Genomic DNA, 23,059 nt, shown 5'->3' on the forward strand with positions numbered 1-23,059 from the left:
GAAAGGAAGCTCAGATCATATACAGTTTGGCAGGTAAAGGGGCTTGAAATAAACCATATAAGCACACTCACTAAAGGGGAAGGAGGAGTCTTCCACCACAGAAACGACTCCCCATCCACCTCTGACAGGAATTATATCTATATATCTATACACATATATATGTGTGTATATATATATATATATATATATATATATATATATATATTCATGTACATATATGCACATACATACAATGTGTGTGTGTAAAGGACGTAAGCTCAGGTATGGAGGATTATCCTAAGGCTCGGAATGAGAAATAAGTTTAACAACAATAATGCTGTCCCCAGAATATTGTCAAGGGAGGCAGGGAAGTGTTCTTTTTTAAAATATATATATATCAGGATTCCTGCTCAGGAGTACTTTCACCTGCCCTGGAGGGAAGCCACTCTGTGCATGTGCAGAAACACATGTCTTTGTGCTATTATCAGAAAAAGAAATAGACAGAAAATAGGTAATGCTAAATAGATCTGGTTAAAGAAGGAGAGAGGGGGGGGCGGGATGCAGCACCAAAAGACCAAAGGAAGCAAAAGAAAGGTGCTGAATCAATATAAACAGTCATAGTCAGGGGGGGTGGCATTTTTGTTCCACTAAGACTATGACTATTTATAAAAATTGATCTTCCAGCACCACATTTGAAGAGGCTTTGCCTCCTTCTCTTTTGTTTCCTTTGGGCAACGGGATAAAAACCAACATTTCCTGAAAGGTTTTATTATTATTGTTACTGCTAGTAGCCCACTGGATGGAAGCAGCAGAATACACCAGTTCCAATACATTATGCAAAGTAGCCTCTCACAGTCTTGGTATTATCTAGGACCACTGACCTTTACTCTCTGTGCTCTCAACTGCACTGCATTTTATTCACACAACTGTGAATAGCTAGGGAGAACCTCAACCCCAAGAGGGTCTGAGACTCCTACCACCTTCCCTTTCCTTGCTTCTTGTGGCAACAAGATACCAGGCTCTGCCTAACAGGCCCGGTTTTTTGTTTTTGTTTTACTGGGCCCAAGTGGTTGCTTAGCAACCACTGCGAACATCTACCTCATCACCATCCCCCAACACATTGGACCAATAAAATTATCCAGGAAGGGCAAGGTATTTGATTGGTACCTTCGACCTGCTCCTCACATAATTAGAGAGCTGTCCCCACCCCCACAAGGTTCCTGGCACTGCCATGTGGAATCCTAGCATGCAATTTTTAGATTGCTCAGATTGTGTCTGTTGCACGTTGTTTGCAATTCTTCTAAAATAATTCAAAGCAACTCACACACAATCAAGGGTTGTTTTGTTTTTGTTTTTTTAAAAAAGCATGAAAATAATAATAATAAATCCAGCATAAAAACCTATTCAACCAAGCAGGCTGTGAAACTAGACGCTCAGCACAATGGTCAGGGATTAAGACTCCAACCTAACTCTCCAATGACCCTTCTTCAAGGCTTCTTAAGGTTTAATGCTTTGTTATAATTTTATAATATAATAAGGACCCTCGTACCTACGGGACCGCCTCTCCTGGTATATCCCACAGAGGACCTTACGGTTTTCAAACAAAAACATCTTGGAGGTTCCAGGCCACAAGGAGTTTAGGCTGGCCTCAACCAGAGCCAGGGCTTTTTCGGCTGTGGCTCCCATCTGGTGGAATGCTCTGTCACAAGAGACTAGGGCCCTGTGGGACTTGACATCTTTCCACAGGGCCTGCAAGATGGAGCTGTTCCACCAGGCCTTTGGCCAAGGCACAGCCTGACCCCCTTCTTTGATAATTCTCACATAACTCTAGCCCAACGGTTGCCATTAATTTGATTTTGAATTGATTTTAGAATGAATTGATTTTAGAATGCTGTATTACTTTTACTGTTGATAGCCACTCTGAGTCTGACTTTGGCTGGGGAGGGCAGGATATAAAAAAAAAATTATTATTATTATTGTTTTGTTGGTAGCCACCCAGAGTGGCTTGGACAACCCAGTCAGATTGATGGGGTACAAATAATAAATTTATTACTACTACTACTTCTACTACTACTACTACTACTACTACTACTACTACTACTACTGCAGCTGGCTGTCTTCACTTCTATTCTCTACTCCAGTTTGCCCCTGGCAACACAATGCTTCATAGGAACATGGGAAGCTGCCTTATGCAGGATCAGACCACTGGTCCATCTAGCTTAGTGTTGTCTGCTCTGACTGGAAGCAACTTTGCAGGATTTCAGACAGCGCTCCCTGTCAGTCCTAACTGAAGATGCCATAGACTGAAGCAGGTGCAAAGCAGACACTCTGCTACTCAGTGACAGCCCTTCTCAAACAGGCCACAGATACAAAGTACAGGCCTTGGCTCAGATCCTAAGTTAAGGAAGTTCACAGAAGAAAATTTCCCCATCTTCTCCTCCCAGCTGAACCGCCCAAAAGCCTCTGGAGCGTCAAGAAGTCATCATGAACACCACATGTTTACATGTCCCAAAAAACAGCCCTGCAGGCTAAATGGAGAGCTCTGGCAGGCTGGATTAGGGCCACAGACCAAAGGTTCCCCACCCCCACCATCCTGTGTGCAGGGTGATCAGTGATCAATACATTTTGTAGTGAATCTTACAAGGTTATAATGCCAGTATAACTGAAAGGAACCATTTGTTTGGATTAATATACTAGGTTTGCAAGTGAATTGACACTAGGCAGTTTAATTGCAACGATGCTATTCTTGTGCTGTGAACTGCTTTGGGCACTTTCATACCAAAGAGTAGCTCACAAATTAAAGTAGTGAGCAACATTTCTAAAAGGTAAGGGACGGGAAGTGAAATATCTGGAAAACTCAAAAGACACCTAAAAGGTAAAGGTAAAGGGATCCCTGACCGTGACTGACTCTGGGGTTGCAGAGCTCATCTCGCTTTATTGGCCAAGGGAGCCGGCGTACAGCTTCCAGGTCATGTGGCCAGCATGACGAAGCCGCTTCTGGCGAACCAGAGCAGCGCACGGAAATGCCGTTTACCTTCCCGCCGGAGCTATTTATATACTTGCACTTTGACATGCTTTTGAACTGCTAGGTTGGCAGGAGCAGGGATCGAGCAACGGGAGCTCACCCCGTCACAGGGATTCGCCAACCTTCTGATCGGCAAGTCCTAGGCTCTGTGGTTTAACCCACAGCACCGCTCTACTGTAGTTCTAATACGGATTTTGCATATATAAGTGAATATTCATTCTCCAGTTTGGTCTATGCTGCCATTACAAAAAAAAATATTTTACACAGTTCTAATGTGGCAGAACCTAAAGTGGTTTAAGTCAAAGTTACGAGGTTCATATTGTGCTTTCCCTTTAGTGTGAGAATGCATCTTCAGAGGAAAAAAATCAAGCCAAACAAATACTGTTTATACACAATTTGACATGACTCTATCTTTGCCACAACCTAAGGAACATGTGTGATTTAGGGTTGCCATGATTAGTTGAGATCAAGTTGGCCTCTATTACATAACATCTGCTGTATCCTCTCTCTAGAAGATTACACTTTGCATCTGCAGGCCACTGATTCAGTAATCAAATGGGTCCTTTCCATATCTGACTTCCATTAGCCTACAAATTATAACCATAGTGCCATTAGGCAAATCATAATAGTGTGGGGTGGGGAGCCTTTGACACACAAGACTAAGTACTGTCGCAATGCAGAATAACCCCTAAGAATGACAGCATCATAACAAAGTAATTGGAAATAAAGGCATCCTTTTGCCAGGATGTTGAACAGTAATAAAATCTGGGAAAGCAAGATGCAATTAAAAACCAGTTAAAAGGTACACATTTACACACTTATTCCCTCTGCTTCCCTCCAAGTTTGGAATGCGGTTTCAAGCTAACTGTGCTGGAAAGCTATGGCAAAACTATACTGTGAGTAACTTGGGAGTGACCTTAGCAGAATAGCAGAACACAGGTTTATTATGATTTACCTGCCCTTCCCCCTAAGGTCGTAGGCCAGGTTACAACCATTTAAAATACAACATTTAAAAGTTTTTAATACGTATGATTACAAAAATATATCTACATACAATTCCCACCCCAATCTCTGAGTGGTGAGGGGTTCCAGGGGTTCTAGGCGCTTACTCAAGGTTCGTGTTTCCTTTTGGGAATGAGGCACAGCGGAGACTGTGGTGTCTTTATAATATATGATTTATTTACACATATATACAACTAGAGTCGGCAATGGAGGAGTTCACAGCATTAACGCCCCAAAAGGGTTTTGTTTCTCCCATAACTACAGCCTTGGATTCAAACAGAAATCAAACATTGGTCTCAAACGTTGCTCTCACACTCTCTCCAGCTTGCTGCTTTACTGCTAGATCACTTTCAACTCTAAACTAACACTTTGTTCTTCTAACTATCTCAGAGCTGACCCACCCATCTGCCGTCCCGCACAGAGTCCCCTTTCCTTGGTTCTATTAATGGTCCATCACCCAGGCGATCACCTCAGCACAGGAAGCTAGTCAGGCTTTTATTTTAACACTTGCTGGATCCAGGGATTAGAAGATTCTCACACACAACCTACTATGAAATATTTTCTTTGAAGCTTAAATTTGTTTTATTCTTGATTGTTTTATTTGATGTTTTAATGTGTTGTATATCGCTTTGATATTTTTTTCTTTAAAATATAAAGTGGTACTGAAATGAAATTAATAATAATAACAACAACAACAACAACTATAACTTTATTGGGGGGAAAGGTGCCTAAACATTCAGTTGTGGCAACCATAACCTAGGTTTAAGGTGTCATTTGATGAATTGCTTATATATCTAAGTTTCTTGCTCTGGGTACAATCCCCTATGCAAGTTGTAGGCATACCGTACACAGTGAGGGGTTTATTCTAATTTCTCACTGTGGTTAGGCTAAAGCCGTTACACATCAGTAAGCTTTGAAATATGCCAAACATGTGGGCAAAAGGCTGAGCCAGCACAGCATCCACTGAGATCCACAATCTCAGATTTGTTATACAACAGCATTAGGCCCAATTACTCTGCCCCCTCCACACCAAACCACAATGCATCTTGGAAGACATCTTGGGCTTCTACAGTTATGGAGGCAAGCACTGGCCTTGTGAAAGCACCTTCCAAACACTGCTCTGCAAGTCAATCCTTTAATAATACCAGTGGACTGCCTTATTCAGCCTGGAACACACATTGAAAATACATTTCACTGACAACTGGGGGAGGTGGACACATGATCCCAGACCTCAGGCCAACAAAGCTACCCATGTCACAGCAGTGATGTGTTCAGACTCCAGGGAGAAAGTGCAGACTAAACTGCTCATGGAACATTCATTCTCAGCAATTCCGTGAAGCAAAGCAACTTTGACATCGTTGCCAAAGAAAGCTACTCACCTGCCCTTCCACCTGGAGGTAAGGAGCTGTCATGGCAGCTGACAACAAGCACAGGGAGATAAGAACAGAAGAAAGATCTGGGACAACGGAATGTCAAACCTCACCAAGTCAGGGACATTTCTTAAAGAGAATAACATTTAAAAAATGACCCTAGAGAATTAGCAACACCAGGGTTAAAGGAAATATAAACATAATGGAGGTGCATCAGCTGCCGAAATACTTGCAGAACTTTTTGCCAGCCTGGAGATGCTGTACCTGAAAACGTTGCACAGCATTCCAGTTTGTCGCTGAAGAGCTTGGGCAACTTTTAACTTTTGTAAAAAGGAGAAAGGTAAAGGTAAAGGGACCCCTGACCATTAGGTCTAGTCGTGGCCGACTCTGGGGTTGTGGCACTCATCTTACTTTATTGGCCAAGGGAACCGGCGTACAGCTTCCGGGTCATGTGGCCAGCATGACTAAGCCGCTTCTGGCGAACCAGAGCAGCGCACGGAAACTCCGTTTACCTTCCTGACAGAGTGGTACCTATTTATCTACTTGCACGTTGACGTGCTTTCAAACTGCTAGGTTGGCAGGAGCAGGGACTGAGCAATGGGAGCTCACCCTGTCATGGGGATTCGAACCGCCAACCTTCTGATCAACAAGTCCTAGGCTCTGTGGTTTAACCCACAGCGCACCCGCATCCCAAAAAGGAGAAAACATCCCTATAAACCTCTGGTTGCAAGGAATATGGACACCCTTCCTCCAGCTTATGCTTGCACTGCAGAACCCTCTTGGGCAGTGGTGAAAATTTCTTCAGTGTTTTTCAAACCATTCTCCATCCATTAAATGAGAAAATAAATTGCATTGGAAAATTATCTAATAATGAATAACATTTTGGTGATGTTCGAGGGAAGGTGTGGGGGGGAGGGTTGTTGCATTTACCTTACTTTCAGGGGGGCGGAGGAAAACAGTGTTTTCTTTCTTTCCTTCTGAAAATTATCTCTCCAGTGCTCCGCATTCTGCCATCATTCCAGGTGCCCCACCTCCTTGAAAGCCATGAGGTCCTCAACTAGGCTTTCCTGTATGATTGGGAACCCAAGGAAGGCTGTCTACTGCACTCCTGATGGCTGTTTGTTGTTCTTTGTTTTTAAGTGAAGTATTTTTACTTTTAAAAACATCACCGCAGGAAGATAAAAAAGTAAAAGGAAGGACTTCCTTTGACAAGAAAATCAGTGAGCTCACCGCTCTTGGGTATATACGGTACTAGCCAGCACCCCCATGATAAAATTATAAAATAAAATTTGACACTATTATTAATTTGAAAGGTGCAGAGTTTACCCCCTACAGCAACATTAACCACCCTGAAGTAAGATTGTCCCACCACCATTATGCTTGTCATGCCATCACTGCAGGACAATGACTGGTGCAAGAGGAGAACCAAAGAGCAAACATGACATCTCTCCTAATAGATTATCATCTGTAGAAGCCAATTAAAGATTGGTGTTAGCCTTGATTTTCCATGAAGGCTAACTTTGGGGAAGATACACTGTGTCTTGACTCTTGTGGGCGAGCTCTCTGGGGGTGGTTTTATTTAAAGAAAAATGTATACTGCTTTTTGAAAAGAGAATTCTTCTCCAGGTGGTTCACATAAAACAGGGATGTCCAACCAGCAGATTGCAATCTACTGGGAGATCCCCAGCTGATCCTGGTAGGTCACAGGATCCTTATTGTGTAAAGTTACAGGGGGGGAGCTAAAAAACTCTGTGCAATCCTCCCCAAAAAAGCTCCACAACTCTGGGCAATCCACCCACCCCACACACTCTCCTCCTTCCTCCGATGAAAATGGGTAGATCCCTGCCAGTTTTTTAATACTGGGAGTAGATTGCAGTCTCTTGGGAGCTGGACATGCCTGTCATAAAATATGTCCATAAAATGCATCTCAATCAAACAATCCCATGAAATTAAAATTAGCAATCCAACTTCAAAAATATAGCATAATATAGTCATTAAAACAAGCCTATAAAGTTAGATTCCTAGCCACAATTATTTTCTGTAATATTTAATTGGTAATCATAAGCTAAGGGTGGGGAACATTTTTGACACTCACAGGCAAACTTTGGTGGGTGGGTGGGACAACCTACCTCTCTGCCGCCTGATGCCATTATGACATCATATGATTGAGAGGTTGGTGGGTAGGTCATCCTGCCCACCTGTCAAAGTTTTCACCGACACCACTGCAAAAACTGAGCTTTCACCTTCCATTTTAGCAGCAGTTTTCATGGAAAGCCCTTTGTGCTATTGGAGTTCTTTAAGCCTGTAATTTTTCTGTTATAGCTAGATTTGTACCTGCCCCACAGCTGATGTCACATATGGCACTAGGCATGCAGTAGGTGGTCATGGTTGACAAGGCCAAATTTGGACCCCCTGACAGGCCAAAGGTTTCCTGTGCCTACTGAAAATCAATAATAATAATAATAATAATAATAATAATAATAATAATAATAATATTTATTTATACCCTGCCCATCTGGCTGGGTTTCCCCAGCCACTCTGGGCAGCTTCCAACAAAATATTAAAATACAATAGTCCTTCAGACATTAAAAGCTTGCCTAAACAGGGCTGCCTTCAGATGTCTCCTAAAAGTCTGGTAGATGTTTTTTCCTTTGACATCTGGTGGGAGGGTGTTCCACAGGGCGGGCGCCACCACCGAGAAGGCCCTATGCCTGGTTCCCTGTAACTTCGCTTCTCACAGTGAGGGAACCGTCAGAAAGCCCTTGACGTTGGACCTCAGTGTCCAGGCAGAATGATGGGGGTGGAGACACTCCTTCAGGTATACTGGATCGAGGCCGTTTAGGGCTTTAAAGGTCAACACCAACACTTTGAATTGTGCTCGGAAACGTACTGGGAGCCAACGTAGGTCTTTCAAGACCGGTGTTATGTGGTCTCGGTGGCCACTCCCAGTCACCAGTCTAGCTGCCGCATTCTGGATTAGTTGTAGTTTCCGCATCACCTTCAAAGGTAGCCCCACATAGAGTACATTGCAGTAGTCCAAACAGGAGATAACTAGGGCATGCACCACTCTGGCAAGGCAGTCCGCAGGCAGATAGGGTCTCAGCCTGCGTACCAGATGGAGCTGGTAAATGGCTGCCCTGGACACAGAACTGACCTGCTCCTACATGGACAGCTGCGAGTCCAAAATGACTCCCAGGCTGTGCACCTGGTCCTTCAGGGGCACAGTTACCCCATTCAGGACCAGGGAGTCCTCCACACCTGCCCTCCTCCTGTCCCCCCAAAACAGTACTTCTGTCTTGTCAGAATTCAACCTCAATCTGTTAGCCACCATCCATCCTCCAACCGCCTCCAGACACTCACACAGGACCTTCACCTCCTTCGCTGGTTCTGATTTAAAAGGGAGGTAGAGCTGGGTATCATCTGCATACTGCTGAACACCCAGCCAAAACCCCCTGATGATCTCTCCCAGCGGCTGCATGTAGATGTTGAAAAGCAAGGTAAAAGTATGTTTTAAGGACCCTTTGAAAATATCCAGGGATTGGTATTCAAGTGCTTTTAAGTACCTGTTTTAAATGACTTTTGTTTAGGATTTTCATGTTTTGATATTTGATATTATTTTGCATTCTAGTAAACTACTTCTTGTTTTTTTATGATCAGGCAGTGTGTGCATGTGTGTGTGTGTGTGTGTGTGTGTGCGCGCGTGTGTGTGTGTATAAAGTAAATAAACATAGGAGCCTGCCCAATATCACAAGGAACACTGCAGAATTCCACAGTTGTAGAATATCCTACTAATAAAGCCCTACCCTTTGCCAGAGGTGTGTTTGCCAGCCTAATTTCCTTTGCTGGTGGATATTTCAACAGGGCTTCAAGACAAGCAATCATAACATCGGACATATGTATTAAGGGCCCTGAGGACTGGAATTCGGTGGCATGCTGGTTTTGGGTCTAGAATATTCTAATGCTGTTGACCTTTAAGGCACAGCACAAGATTTATTTGTTTTCCAGACTTCTCTGAACAGTCAGAAAATAAAGGGAAGGAATCTTTTCTTATGAGCTGTAGTCGCCAAGACCTTGTTCAAAGATGGGTGGTTTAAATCTGCAATAGCTGTGGGATTTAAATGTCTAATTGCAAAAGGTTTGTTTTACAGGCTTAGCGCTTTGCCTAGAAAAACTGGAACTGTGTGATTGGGAGATGTTCAGAATTCAGCCCTACACAAATTTATCTGCAAGTAAGTCCCATTAAACTGTGTAGACTTGCTGCTGAACAGACAGGCACAGGACTGCTCTATTGTACTATGTTTTTAGTACAGAATTTGGTACAATTTGCAGAAAGGACAGCTACCAATTCACATGCTTGGTGAGATCTGAGAGATGCTTCAGACACTCACACAGATGTATTTGGAAAGACATTACAGTGATTTGTAGCTCCTTAGGAATTTGGAGCAGAGAACCTGCTGTTCTTCCCATTTAATCACACAACAGCCCTGTGCCTGAGAAATATTGACCCAAAGTCATGACTAAGCAGAGATTTTCTATCCAGGTCCATACCCTCCAACATTTCTCCAACGAAAATAGGGACGTCCCATTCCATAATGATAATTTTACTATTTATACCCCACACATCTCAGTGGGTTGCCCCAGCCACTCTGGGCAGCTTCCAAGATATATTAAAACATAACAAAACATTAAACATTTTAATAAAGTCCCTATACATGATTGCCTTCAGACGGCTCAGGGGTTGGATAACTCCATACCCTCCAACATTTCTCCAATGAAAATAGGGACATCCTAAGGAAAACTGGGACATTCTGGGATCAAAACAGAAACCAGGACAGCTTCTCTAAATCAAGGACATCCCTGAAAAATAGGGACATTTGGGAGGGTCTGCAGGTCTTCCAAATCCAACATGGAATCCACTAGTCTGTGTGGCATGTATGCAACCACCAGAACACTAGCAAATAACCAAAGTTTCCTGGGCATCAATATAACTGTTGAAGACACATTTTTCTGAGATAATATTTTCCGCAACCTTGAGATAGTTTTGATAAGTTTATTTCCGCTGCTTAAAAAGCATTAAAAAAATCAAAGCAGTATCCTGTTATTCCTTCATATTCACTCAGGGAAGCACAGTGATCTGACAATCAAAAATAAAGAACTTGTAGTCCAGAAATTATTCTTCCCTCAAGTTTGCTTGCGAAGGGGGAATAAAAAATGTTTAAATGGCCATACTTGTAAAGAGTTAAGCTTTCTTAGCATAGTTCACAAATGCATAAAACTATATTATGCATTTCAACACACTGGGGGGGGGGAATCCCTTCCTGATTAAAACATTTTTTCTTAGCTAAATAAAAAAAATCCCCAGAATTGATTGTGGCATCACTATCACTTTATTTACATAGAGAATGTACTTCTTGCCCCATCAGCATTATTTCTGAGGACAGCTTACTGACGACACTGGAGATGGAAGAGAGGAATGAGATAAATATCTAACTTAGGCTGCAATCCTACAAACACACTTACCTGGGAGTTAACTCCATTGAAGACAGTGTGACTAACTTCCAGGTAAACCTTTGTGGAATTGTGCTGTAAAAGAAATAAGAATGTCTGGTTTGCAGGCACTTTTGCCTTCGGCGAACTGCATTAGCAGCTAACCGAGCAAAGACAAAACACAAAACGCAGCCTGAGCAACGCTACCTAGCACTCAAAGGAAATGTTTTGCCTCTGAACATTACAAAAAGTGAAATAATTGTGCCATCTAATCAACAGGAGACGCCTTTATTGCCTGGCTAATAAGGTGGAAATGATATATTGAAAATATAATCGCACACATACATGGATGAGGTGGTGATGCAGTAGGGAGAATCCGAGTCAGTTCTCTTCCCTGCAATGCAACTCCCATTTTCCTACAAAAGCCTGTATATGCATCAGTCTGGCAACAGTCACCTTTTATTTAGAAAAGGGGCTGGGAGGAAAAAGTCAAAAACTAGAGAAGCACACCATATATAAAATGTCAAACCTGTCAAAACCTTCTTGAATACCATCATCTCACACCACACCACAACTTGCTGCAAAGGTTAGTTAGAGCTAACACTTTGGTACGCACAGAATTTGCAACACTGCCTGCCTCCTGTATTAAAATAAGCCATGAGAGTCTGAGTGAGCAAGAGCGTGTTGTGGTGTGTGTGTGTGTGTGTGTGTGTGTGTGTGTGTGTGTGTGTGAGAGAGAGAGAGAGAGAGAGAGAGAGAGAGAGAGAGAGAGAGAGAGACCTTAAAGACATTTCTATGTATATAACCATTAAAGGAATTTCTAAAGCTGACTAAAACGATGAAGAATTACACAGATCCGTTCCAATTTTGACACTCCTACTTCAAATGTGTGGCCTTGTTAACCGAGCACACACACATCTGTAAGAAATGTGAAAATTAATTAGAAGGCTGGAGGCCTCTTCACACAGGATTATTTTTATTTATTGCGTTCATATCCTAACTTTTCCTCCAAGCAGCTTAAGGTAGTGTACATGTTTCTTTCTCTTTCTCCTCATTTAATCCCCACAACAACCCTGTGAGGTAGTTTAGGCCGAGAGACAGTGACTGGCCTAAGGCTGAGGGAGGATGTGAACCCCAGTATCCCAGGTCCTAGTCTGACACTTTAACCACTTCACTACCACTGGCTTCCACATTACATTTCTGTGTGTGTATGTACGTCTGTACACTTAAAAGTGTAATGTGTGACTGAGAAAAACATGCTGGTTATTATTACATGTCCACTCCTCAGAGAGCCAGGATGCACGGCCTTTTTGTCAAAGGAGAACTTTCCCACAAATCCCAATCTGCTGCCAGGTAAAGGGTGCAACAGCCCAATGAAAGCAAACACTTATTTGTATTTCGAAACTCAACAAAGGCCTGCAATAACTGAAAACTCATTTGTTATGTGAAAGAGGGAGTTTCATCAGATAGCACATGCAGTTCTCCTTCCAAGTCTAAAACATCAAAACACAGAACAAAATATAAGGAGAAAGCCAGAGCCTTGCTCAGATGCACCTGATCAGATCGGTTTTTTTATTGTTATACAACCACAGCAACTTTTCATACTATAAAAAATAAACATGAAAACTCCATTTAAAGGAAGCACACTACTACTTCTTCCTCTTGCAGTATCTGTTTCAAAGTACATTCACTGAAAGATATACCATACACATTCCCCTTTAATAAGAAAATTATCTCCTTATTTGAAGACCCAAGACTTCTCACACCCTGGTACCCAACACTTGTTCTGCCTCTCCCATCAGCCCCAGCTAGAATGACTAGTGATCACAAATGATGGCACTGGAGTCTGGAACATCTGAAGGACAACTGGTTGGAGATGACTGCCTTAGGTGCTCTCTCATCCACAGTTTCCTGGTGGTGGGTACATGACAAAGGTGGCTAGCCTTGAGGCCTGTACAGTGAGACAGTGCTGGGCTCCCACAACTGACTAAGTCACCTTAATGGTTAACCAAATGTCCATTACATCTCAGTCTCAATTTTCAAAGTATAAAATGTAGGGTTGCTAATGAGGCAGAGCAGGAAGAATTATTCCTCTTCCCTCTAATCAGACTTTAGGCAAGCCTACATCTCAGCCTACATTAGCAAAGAGCTTCCCAAACTTGGGTCTCCAGCCGTTTCTTTAGACTACAACTCCCATCACCCCTAGCTAGCAGGACCAGTGATCAAGGATGGTGGGAATTGTAGTCCAAAAACAGTTAGATACCCAAGTTTGGGAACCTTTGCCCTAACACTATGTGCCAAGGTGGCTTCTGCCCATTCAGACCGATAGGGTGGAAGGCAGGGAGTCCAGCAGCAGGCAAAGCCCAAACCAATGACAGGCCCAGCCAAGTAACTTTGTCCCCATCCTCTTCCTTGCTGACTTCTACAAGGGCAATATTGAGACTAATGTATGTGGGGGCAGGATGAGGGCAGACTAAGGTTGCATAGCAGTGACCAGAGGAGAAATGACCCTGGTGCATCTGCAGCGGCACAAATGGATACCTTCATCTGCAACAAAACATGTCTCTTCCACATCGCTCTCTACAGCCACAGCAGGCACTTCAAACTTTCAACAGAAAGGCATCACCCACAAAGGTACATCCCTCCATTGTCTCCCAAGACAGATGGATGCCAACAGTGGCAAGCAGTACCACACACCGGATTGGTTTTAAATAAGGAGGCAGGAAGGCACAGGGACTGGCCAAGGGGAGAGGTTGGTAGGGCAAGGCCCGATTTGCTCAAATGGACCAGTTTCCATTGGAACTAATGACTAAACATGTAAGCATCTACATTCCTGACTGGCTGTCTGATGAAACGAGATGACTTCTCACCTCCCATGTAGGGTTGTGATGATGTAGATCAGACATCCCCAAACTCGTCCCTCCAGCTGTTTTGGGACTACAACTCCCATCATCCCTAGCTAACAGGGCCAGTAGTCAGGGATGATGGGAACTGTAGTCCCAAAACAGCTGGAGGGCCTAGTTTGGGGGTGCCTGATGTAGATGCTGGAAACATGCAAGAGATCTGGGTTGAAAAGAGAAAAGCACTAGCATGTTGATTAGAGACAATAATATTTCCATGCACTCACTACTTCCCTGAGGAGGAGGAGATCATAAGAGCCCTTTAAGGAAGCATCAAGCACCACCACAGCCACTCAAGAAAGTAAAGAGCTCTTTGGAATAGGATGACCATTGCCAGCTAGAGAAATGAGAGCTATAGGCACAGCTGGCCAAGACATTTTGGCAACTGAGCCGTAATGCTGTGCCTCTGTGAATTACCAGCCCTCCCCCCAATATTTTAATCAAGTTGGCACCCCTGATACCTAGCCATCCATTAAGGCCTGGTAATTCTGGATGGGGAGAAGGCAGAATTAGTCTTCTCATCTTTGATTTTTTTTGGGGGGGGGTTCAAATTGCTTCCTGTCTTCTTGGCATCCTCAAGCCTTGCAGGTCAGAACTCTGTTGGCAACCCTACAGCAAGGAGGAAGTGCATCCCCCTGAAATCAGGAGGACTTACTTCTGAGTAGGCAAAAGTACTTGGCCTCTGGTGGGAGAAGGGCCCTTATTTGCCATGGGGAGGATGGAACTACTCCTTCAGTCACTTCCTTCCCACTTCTCTCGTTAGGACCTACCTTGTTCCCGTTCCTCGGATGGAGACTAAGACCCCCCTCGGGCAGGGACCTGGCCATACCTGTGCTCTGCAACAGCAGCTGCTAACACAACCGAAGGAAGCCACGAATCAGTATAACAATGGGAACATCCAAAACAGTAAGACGCTCAGCCTTCCTCAACCAACCTCCTTCCGGATGTTGGTTGGATTCCAACTCCCATCAGCCCCAATGGGCAAGGGGACGGTGGGAGGTCCCGTCCAACAACATCCGGGCAACTCCCAGTCTTGAACTAAAGCATCCTTAAGGTGCCAGAGGCTCTCTGGAGAATCCCAGGTGAATCAGAGGCGCACTTCTTACGCCCCGCCCTGTCCGGTCGGTTCTCTGTATTTTTCATGGTTACCTGGTGTGCGGAAAAGATTCCTCTTTCGCCCATGAAATATACTCAGAGTCGCAAAGTGATTTCATGCTCTTTATTCATCTCATAGTGGTGAGGAGGAATGAATGAATGTCCCCTCAAAGTATCTGCTTTATATACATTATTTACACAATGGGCTGCACATGATTGGCTAATTCCGGAATTCTACTGTAAGCCAATCAGGTTGTGGATTCACTTCTATCTGGAGCATGATTGGGTAGTTCCTGCCAACCAATCATACTGCTGCATTGTTCTAGGACCAATCAGACTGCTGCATTCTGAATCCTATTGTTCTAGGACCAATCAGACTGCTGCCTTTTGGATCCTATTGTTCTAGGACCAATCAGACTACTGCCTTTTGGATCCTATTCAACTCAGTACATAACAGCCCAGGTGCGCAGCAGGCAAGGCTGAACCTATGGACTTTCAGCCTGTTGCAGGGGTGCCAACATGAATAAAATATTGAGTGGATAAAATCCACTTAATCGATCACAAGACACGGCACACGCACACCATTTGAATGTCAATGCCCATCAGCTTTGGGGGGCCGCCCCCCCCAAATATTTCAAATATATGGTCTGCTGTGTTGCTCTTAAAGGCTCAAGAGCCCCGTCATTCCCTAGAAAGGAAATGCCAGTTTCACCGCGGTAGTAGCAGCGTGTCCCACTAGACACTCTCAAATCCAGTGTGGACAGGGCTGCAGCCTGGATTTTGAGCGCCCGCGGCAGGTTCTCCACCTGCTCCAGGTTTCATCTTCCATTTGGTGCAAGGGAGCCCGCAACTCCCATTTGGTGTATGTCCGTTCCTTCTTTAGCTTCCCACTTTTGGGCCGAGGGCTGCTTCCAACTGGACTTGAAGCAGATTCAAGGCAAGCCGCTGCGCTTGGAGAACAAGCGGGGGCTGCAAAGCGGAAGGGCGGGTGGCTGGTGTGGGTTTGCGAGTGGATTGCAAAGTGCAGCGATCCGCTCGCCTCCTTTACTTGAGAGGAAGTCCTACTGACTGCAATGGGATTTACCCCCCACCCCGGTCGAGATAATTTCATGCCAAGCAATCCGAGCCTATGCATGCATATTGCCGGGGGGCGGGGGCGGGGAGGTCCTACTCTCTTCAGTGGGACTTATTCAAAAGTCACAATGCGCAGGAACTGCAACCCAGTAGCGCAAGCCTCTGCATGTTCGCCCAGAACTGAATCCCAGTACAGTGGTACCTCGAGTTAAGTACTTAATTCGTTCCGGAGATCCGTTCTTAACCTGAAACTTTTCTTAACCTGAAGCACCACTTTAGCTAATGGGGCCTCCTGCTGCCGGCGGAGCACGATTTGTGTTCTCATCCTGAAGCAAAGTTCTTAACCCGAGGTGCTATTTCTGGTTTATCGGATCTGTAACCTGAAGCGTATGTAACCCGAGGTACCACTGTAATTTCAAAGGGGGCTCAGGGGGTGTTATCCTAACCAGGTTAACAAAACCTAACCAGGTCTACTCAGAAATAAACCCCGTTAAATTCAGTGTGGGTTACTCCCAGATCAGTGTGGTTAAGACTGCAGCCTTACTCCAGGAAAGTGGGCAGAGATTTGCAACTTCTTCTGTCCCCAAACTGACTGAATCGGTGCCCGAGGATTCCAGAGGGTTTGCAAGAACTAACACCGCCTGCTTATTCAGAAACTGGATTCCAGTCAGTTCAGGGCTTGTTCCCTTTTCAGAGAGCATCAGATTCTGTGGGGAGGCTTATTTGGGAGCGAGCAAGACCCATTGAGCGGAGCAGATATGAGGGGTGAGCATGCATAGGACCTAGTTGCTGACATTTCTACGGTTCTTCTGTCCCACTTCGTAGCTTTTCCCAGATCTTCGGAAATCTAAAAATGGCTTGCTCGGTGAATGCGCCCCTTTGATTCGTTCGACAGCGGCAAAAGTTTGGGGAAGCGATAAAGTTACAGATGGGCACGATTACTCCTGTTCATTTCCCCTGCGATCGTAATGTCCGCGCTAGGCTAGTTTTAGACTTAATCACTTTTGCCTCCTTAGCCTTACGCGCTGCAGAAATTAAGTCTCCTCTTTCCCCCCCAGTGGAACTTTTACCCCGGATACAAGATCTCATCCGCAGACTCCCCCTTTGAAATTTAAATTTTAAGTTAGATGCCATTCACCAACAAGACAATTTTAAATTTAAAAATGTTCTTGTAGCAGATGTGTTGCGATTGGTGGGGTTGTGACCCACAGCCCGATCCTGTGCGCTTTAACGGGGAAGGCGATCTTAACGGAGTACCAGGCGATCTACCACCCAACGCTGCGGCTTTTTACCACCCGCGTACCCAGCAGGAGCTTCTCCCCTGGCCAAGCCCCATCGAAATGAACTGCCTGCGCAAGAGCAGTGTGGCAGGGGGCTTTTCACACGCGCAGCCCAGTCCCATTCATATTTTTCAGGGGTAGCTCCTTCCCAGGAAATGTGCTTCCCTTTGACCCGATCCTATGCCCAGTTGCTGAGAAATACGCCTCTTCTGGTTTTCAAGTGCGGTGTGCATTGCGCAAAACTCATTGGTGGAATAACATTCACCTTTGGGGCGCCCCTTAGATGCTGTTTTTAGCAAGCTATTGGGGCACGATTTGGCTAAAAATGGAGAGACGTCGGGGATGGGAGATTTCCTTAAGAGCCTTTCTCCCGCCCCCCTGGTAACAATTGCAGCCTCCTTTTGCAAAATAATAATATTTTTTTAAAAAAAAATGGGTGCAACCAGACGAAACAGAGAAAGCTAGGGTCCTCTGGGCCGCAGGTGAGCCGAGGTTCCAGTGGCATCGCTCTTCCTCATTATTCCCCTCCTTCCGCTCTCCTTTTCGAACCAGTGGGGAACGGAGGCTGCCATTCACCCGCAGCCATACCGCCTGCATAGTTGGGACTGACGCGCAGGCCTCCCCGGGGCAAGCCGGGCTCCCTGCGCCGGCTGTGGTTACGTCTGATGGATGGATGGAGAAGCAGAGCCTTCGATCCGCTCTTCGCCGTGCCTTCGCGGGCCCCGACAGCTGCGCATCTTAGCGAGTACTAGGCAATAAGCCTCCATCTGTCTAAGAACATGAGTTTCATCTTGAGTTCCATTCCCCGGCATTTCAAGGTTTCAATATGGTTTTCCTGGCTGCTTCTTTGCTGAGAAGCTTGACAAACACAGGCAGGTGTCCGCCTTTCCAAAAACTCGTCCATCCCCAAACAGCCCTTCCCATGCGTCTGATCCTAAAGCACTTTCGGGAGTCCAACGAGACTGACGCGCTGCTGTTTGCGCGATCCAGAACACGTTGACTCGAGACTCATCCCTACCGAGTTAAGACCGAATTGAGACCCGAATTTAGGAGGGTTGCAGAGGCAGGCTGCAAGTCTGGGCGCGCTTACCTGAGAGTAAACCCTATGGGCCTCGGTCGGATTTAAATTCCTAACCGACGCCAATAAGATCAAGCGAGGGTGCAACTGGGTTTTTCTTTCAAATATCCCCTTGCAGCGGTCATCCAAATTACGGTGACATAGCTGAAGGGGGTTTTAGCCCTGTGGCCCCCTGGCAACTGATGCAGGATCCAACCAAAGTGAAGCCCTTTGCAACAGTTCAATCCCATGCCTGTTTACTCAGAAGTAAGTCCGGTTGACTTACTCCCAGGCAAGCGGGTCTCGGATTGCGACCTAAGTCTCAGTTGATTTCATTATGAAAGGTCAGATAAATCCCACCCCTCCCCCGTGAACTCAGCGGGACTTATAAAAGAGGCATAACTCTGAGTGGATTGGGCCCTGTGTTGTGAGTAGTATCAGCTCTGCCAGCATCCAGCCAGACCTCCGAGGGCGGAGGAGAGACTGGCGGATGGAGAGCAGCTGCGGATCGCGGGACCTCTAATTGGAAGCGCTCTCTGCAAGCCACGCCCCTCCTCAATTCGAATTGTTCGAAAAGAGCTCGGTTGTTCCGCGGCAGAAACAGAAGGCGCGGAGACTTGGGAGGCCAGACGTGAAAGAAAACAGGCCTCCCTCCCAGCAACTTGAATAGTTGTGTAGGGTGTTCAGCGTGGCTGTGGCTGGTCGTGCAAGATGCGTAACTGTGAAGGGAGCCGGAGCAATGCCCTCTTCTGCATCGACTGGCTCCCTGTCGCTTTGGTCCAGTGAATACGGAGCCGCCCGCTGTTGGACCCGCCGCCAGAGCAGACCTGCCACTCTTATCTCTCAGGCTCAGCCCGAATGTCACCGCTGTCACAATCTCTCAAGCACTTCCTCGTCTGAAATAAAGAGGATTTGCCCTACCTGGACCGGTTTTGTGGCGCCCAGCAAAAATGAAGTTGTTGTTTTTTTGTTCGAGAGGGGGGCCATTTATATGCATCTTCCGCACTGACTGTGGGATAAGAAGAGGTGGCGGGGAGAAGAGGGGGAAGCGGGCAGGACTCAGGGGCTCACCTGTGAAACTCATTCAAAGTGGCCTTTTAGAGAGATCGCTAGCCAGGTTGTGATTTAGAAAATGCAAAGCAGTTTGTAGGCGCACGGAAGAGAAGGGTTGCAAAGACACGTACGACTGGTTCCCGGTGGCAGAAACTGGGAAGGGCTTTGAGACTTTGCGCTGCTATTCGACTGGGATACGGGAATCCTTGCGCGTATGCGGTGCATGGAAAGAAAGCAAAAATATATTTTTTTAAAAAAGCCACCGCTTCTGATTGGCTTGCTGAGGCATTTGGGAGATTCCCCGCCCCAACTGCCCGCCCCCGCCCAAAGTAGTGGCAGGGGCCATAGTTTCTGGCCACATGTGGTTTGTGCCCCGATGGGGGAGTCATTCACTTGTGGCGCAAGTCCTGAGCAAAGCGAAACGGCGCCAAGTTCTGCGGAAAGGAGCGCTCTCACTTAGGGGTGTATACTTAAGGAGGTTGAACTCAACAACAGACTGGCCGAGGGGCCAGGAGAGCAAGGTGGCAAAGGAAGGAAGGAAAATCGGTCCAGGATTTCACTTTCCACAAAGGGAAACAAAATACCCAAATCTGTCAGATGCGGATATCAACTCTCCACCCGGTTTCCTCAGCTAGGCAGGCTTCCCCCCCCCCTCCCCATCGTGTTGGAAATTATCTGTGTTTAAATAAAAAAAATATTATCTCTTTAAAATAAAAATCATAATGGCACAGGGCGAGAGCGCCCTTTTTGCTTACAGCATGAATAAAATCCCTTTCCTCGCAGAAGGCCAGGTGGGTTGATTTCTCAAAGGTGGAGGAGGGAGGCCGTTTGGCCCGACCCCGCCCTGCGTGCTGTGGCCCATCCTTGCTCATTACGCACATCCCCTTTGGCTGTCAGAATGGAATGGTCCGCGGGGGTCGGGATAGGTGCGGGAGTCTCCGCCGTCCAGCGGCCAGAAAAGGTTGGGCAACGCGGAAGGGCGTCCGGCGCAACAGGTAGGGCAGCCTCAGCTGCGACCAGTTGCCCAACCGGGACTCCCATTCGGGGGGGCGGGGGGAGGAAGATGTCTCCTCGAGCGCCCGCCTACTCACTCTCTGGCCCCCTTTTGCGCCGGGGAAGGAAGCTTCCCTGTGTTGTGATGAGGGCGGATGGTCACGTCTCCGGTCCCCAGGGACCGCCCGAGGCCCCCGCTGTTATGACGTGGGCCAAGGGACAGGTCTGCCCAGGAAGAAACAGAGAGCGGGACCACGAAGTCGGTTTCCCTTATCCAGAAATCTGCTTGGGGTCAGAGAGAGTAACTCACCGGTCATACACTTCCCCAAACCCTTTTCCTTCCTTTCCGGGTTAAGTCCCATTCAAGCTCATGGTAGTCAGTTCGCACCCCTAAAAAACAAAAAACAAAAACAAAAAAAAACTCTCGGGGTAAATCCCGTTCAGCCTAATGGGAATCCGTTTCCCCGAGGCAAGCCCCCATTCAAGATCATGGGAACCAGTCGTGCCCCCCAATCGCTTCTTCCAAGGTAATCCCCATTCAAGATAATGGGAAGCAGTCCCCACACGCACACCCACTGCTTCCCTCGGGGGTAATCCTTTTCAGGCAAATAGGAGTCAATTACCCCGGGGTAACCCTACGCAGGACTCGTGACCAGGCTGGCAGCCTCTCGAGAGATCTGCGACAGGGAGAAGGGCCTATTTATTTTCATCCTTGAGAGCCACGCGCACAAGTGGATCCTTAAATCAGAAGCTCAGGCGAAGCCCCTCGCTGCGTCCCCAGCTTTCAGGCCGAGCCGAGACAGAAGCTCGCTCAAGTACAAAGGGAATTATTCCCTTTGCAGCAGCTTCCCCTCTAGCCCCGCCAGAGGTAAGGCTGCGAACTCCCCAAGGCACGGGAGAGTTCAGCCTCTGGCCTCCAGGAGGCCGTGGCGGTGGGGTGAAGCGCCCCATGGAAAGAGCCTCGGAGTCCCCTCCTAGCATTGCTAGGGCTGCCTCGTCCTGGAAATGGAACTTTCTTCTTACCTGCTCCATTGCATCCCTTGGGTTTGTTTGTTTGTTTGTTTGTTTGTTTGTTTGTTTGTTTGTTTTTACAGCAAAGGACCTCCGCGTGCAACGGAGCTCTCACATGCTTTGTACTCCGCATTAGTTAATCCGGAACACTTACTACCTGCTCGCCTTCCACGCCACGAATTGGGAAGGGTAGGCAATAGCCCCCTTAAACCCTGCATGCAAAGGGGAGGAGGGAATAATACCACGCTTTACCGCACCAGAATCTTCCTTCTTTGCTCATATTACTGCAGTATTTTCGGGGGGTGCTGTATCCACGCCGGCCAGGCGTTTTCTGAATAGGAACCCCTGCTTTCGGTAGGATGGGTGGCATGGTGGTGGGGGAGATTTAATGGCGATAAGGACTCAACAAAATTCTCCCAGGTCTCTAACTTCCTGGACAATCCCCGGAGAGATTGAGGAACTCCGCGGGCTGCCCTCTCTTAAGATGTGTTGTGCAGTTAGATTGCCTTTTTCTTTTCTGGCGGCCAGGAGGGAGGGGGAGATTATTGGGGGAGGGGGACCCCTGGAATTGAAAATGTAATCCGCAGTCCTTCACAGTTTCCCCTCTGCGCGCCCAGGGGATTGCGAGGGGGTGAGGGGAGAAGGGACTACCGGGAGCGCCTCCCCAGGGCTTTGGGGAACTGCGCGCTGTCTCCCCAAGGTGTTGCGCCTGGGAAAGATGCCTCTGTCTCTCCTTCGCTGCCCTCCCTCCCGCGCCGTGTAAATAGACGGAGAAGTAAGTGATGGATCGGCCGCCCCAAAGAGAACCTGTGCGCTGGAATTGCCCCGTGGCACAGAGCGCCTCGACGACATTCCATCGGGGATGGAACGTCCCCATAGCCAATCGGGAGAGAGGGCACTGCAGGAAAGCCTTGGGATTGGCCAACAAGGAAAACAGCGCAATCCTATGCACTTCGTGGAGCTCACTCCCGGGTAAGTGAGTGGGTGCAATCCTATACCCACCTACCTGGGTGTAAGCCTCACTGAACTCAATGGGACTTGGTTCCGAGTAGACGCGCTCAGGAGGTAAATTCCTCGCTCCTGCGCCCAGTCATCCCAAGACCAAGGATGGAGACAGGAAAAGAGGAATCTGAATTATACTGAGCCTGACCCTTCCTCTATACCTAGCTCAGTATTGTTCGCACTGGCAGGCAGCGGCTGTCCAGGGGGTCAGTCTGAGGCTCTTCCTAGTTCTACTTGGCTCTGCCTGGGATTGAATATGGGGCTCTTTCCATGTGGGGAGCAGGTTCTCTGCACTGAACGACGTCCCTTCCCCCAGATTTCTCTCTCTTGGAATGGGATTTATTCCTGTTCCGCCCCTAGGTTTCCTCTCCAAAGTTCGCATGCCACCTTCCACCTTTCTCCTCTGAAAGGAGAAGAATCCGCTTGCTGTCTGGCTGACATGCCCAGAAAGTGCGCGCGGGCGGAAGCAATGACCACTGCTCCTGTGATCCCAAACAGACGTGCCCATTGATGAAGGGTTGTGGGGCTTCTCTTCCTTAGAAGAGAGCAGGGAAGGGAGGGGGCGGGCTCTCTTTACCTTCCTCCTGAAATAACCCACATTCAGTTCGATAAAAGCTCTCCCCACAAAATTAGGCTAGATACATTTCCCCGGGTCAAGATCCTCTCGTAAAACCACTCTCTCTTTCCGCAATATTGCTTCCCCCGCCCAGAGACTTATTTAGGGTCTGGAG

Source organism: Podarcis raffonei, chromosome 1 (assembly GCF_027172205.1).
Source record: "Podarcis raffonei isolate rPodRaf1 chromosome 1, rPodRaf1.pri, whole genome shotgun sequence".
Classification (NCBI taxonomy): domain Eukaryota; kingdom Metazoa; phylum Chordata; class Lepidosauria; order Squamata; family Lacertidae; genus Podarcis; species Podarcis raffonei.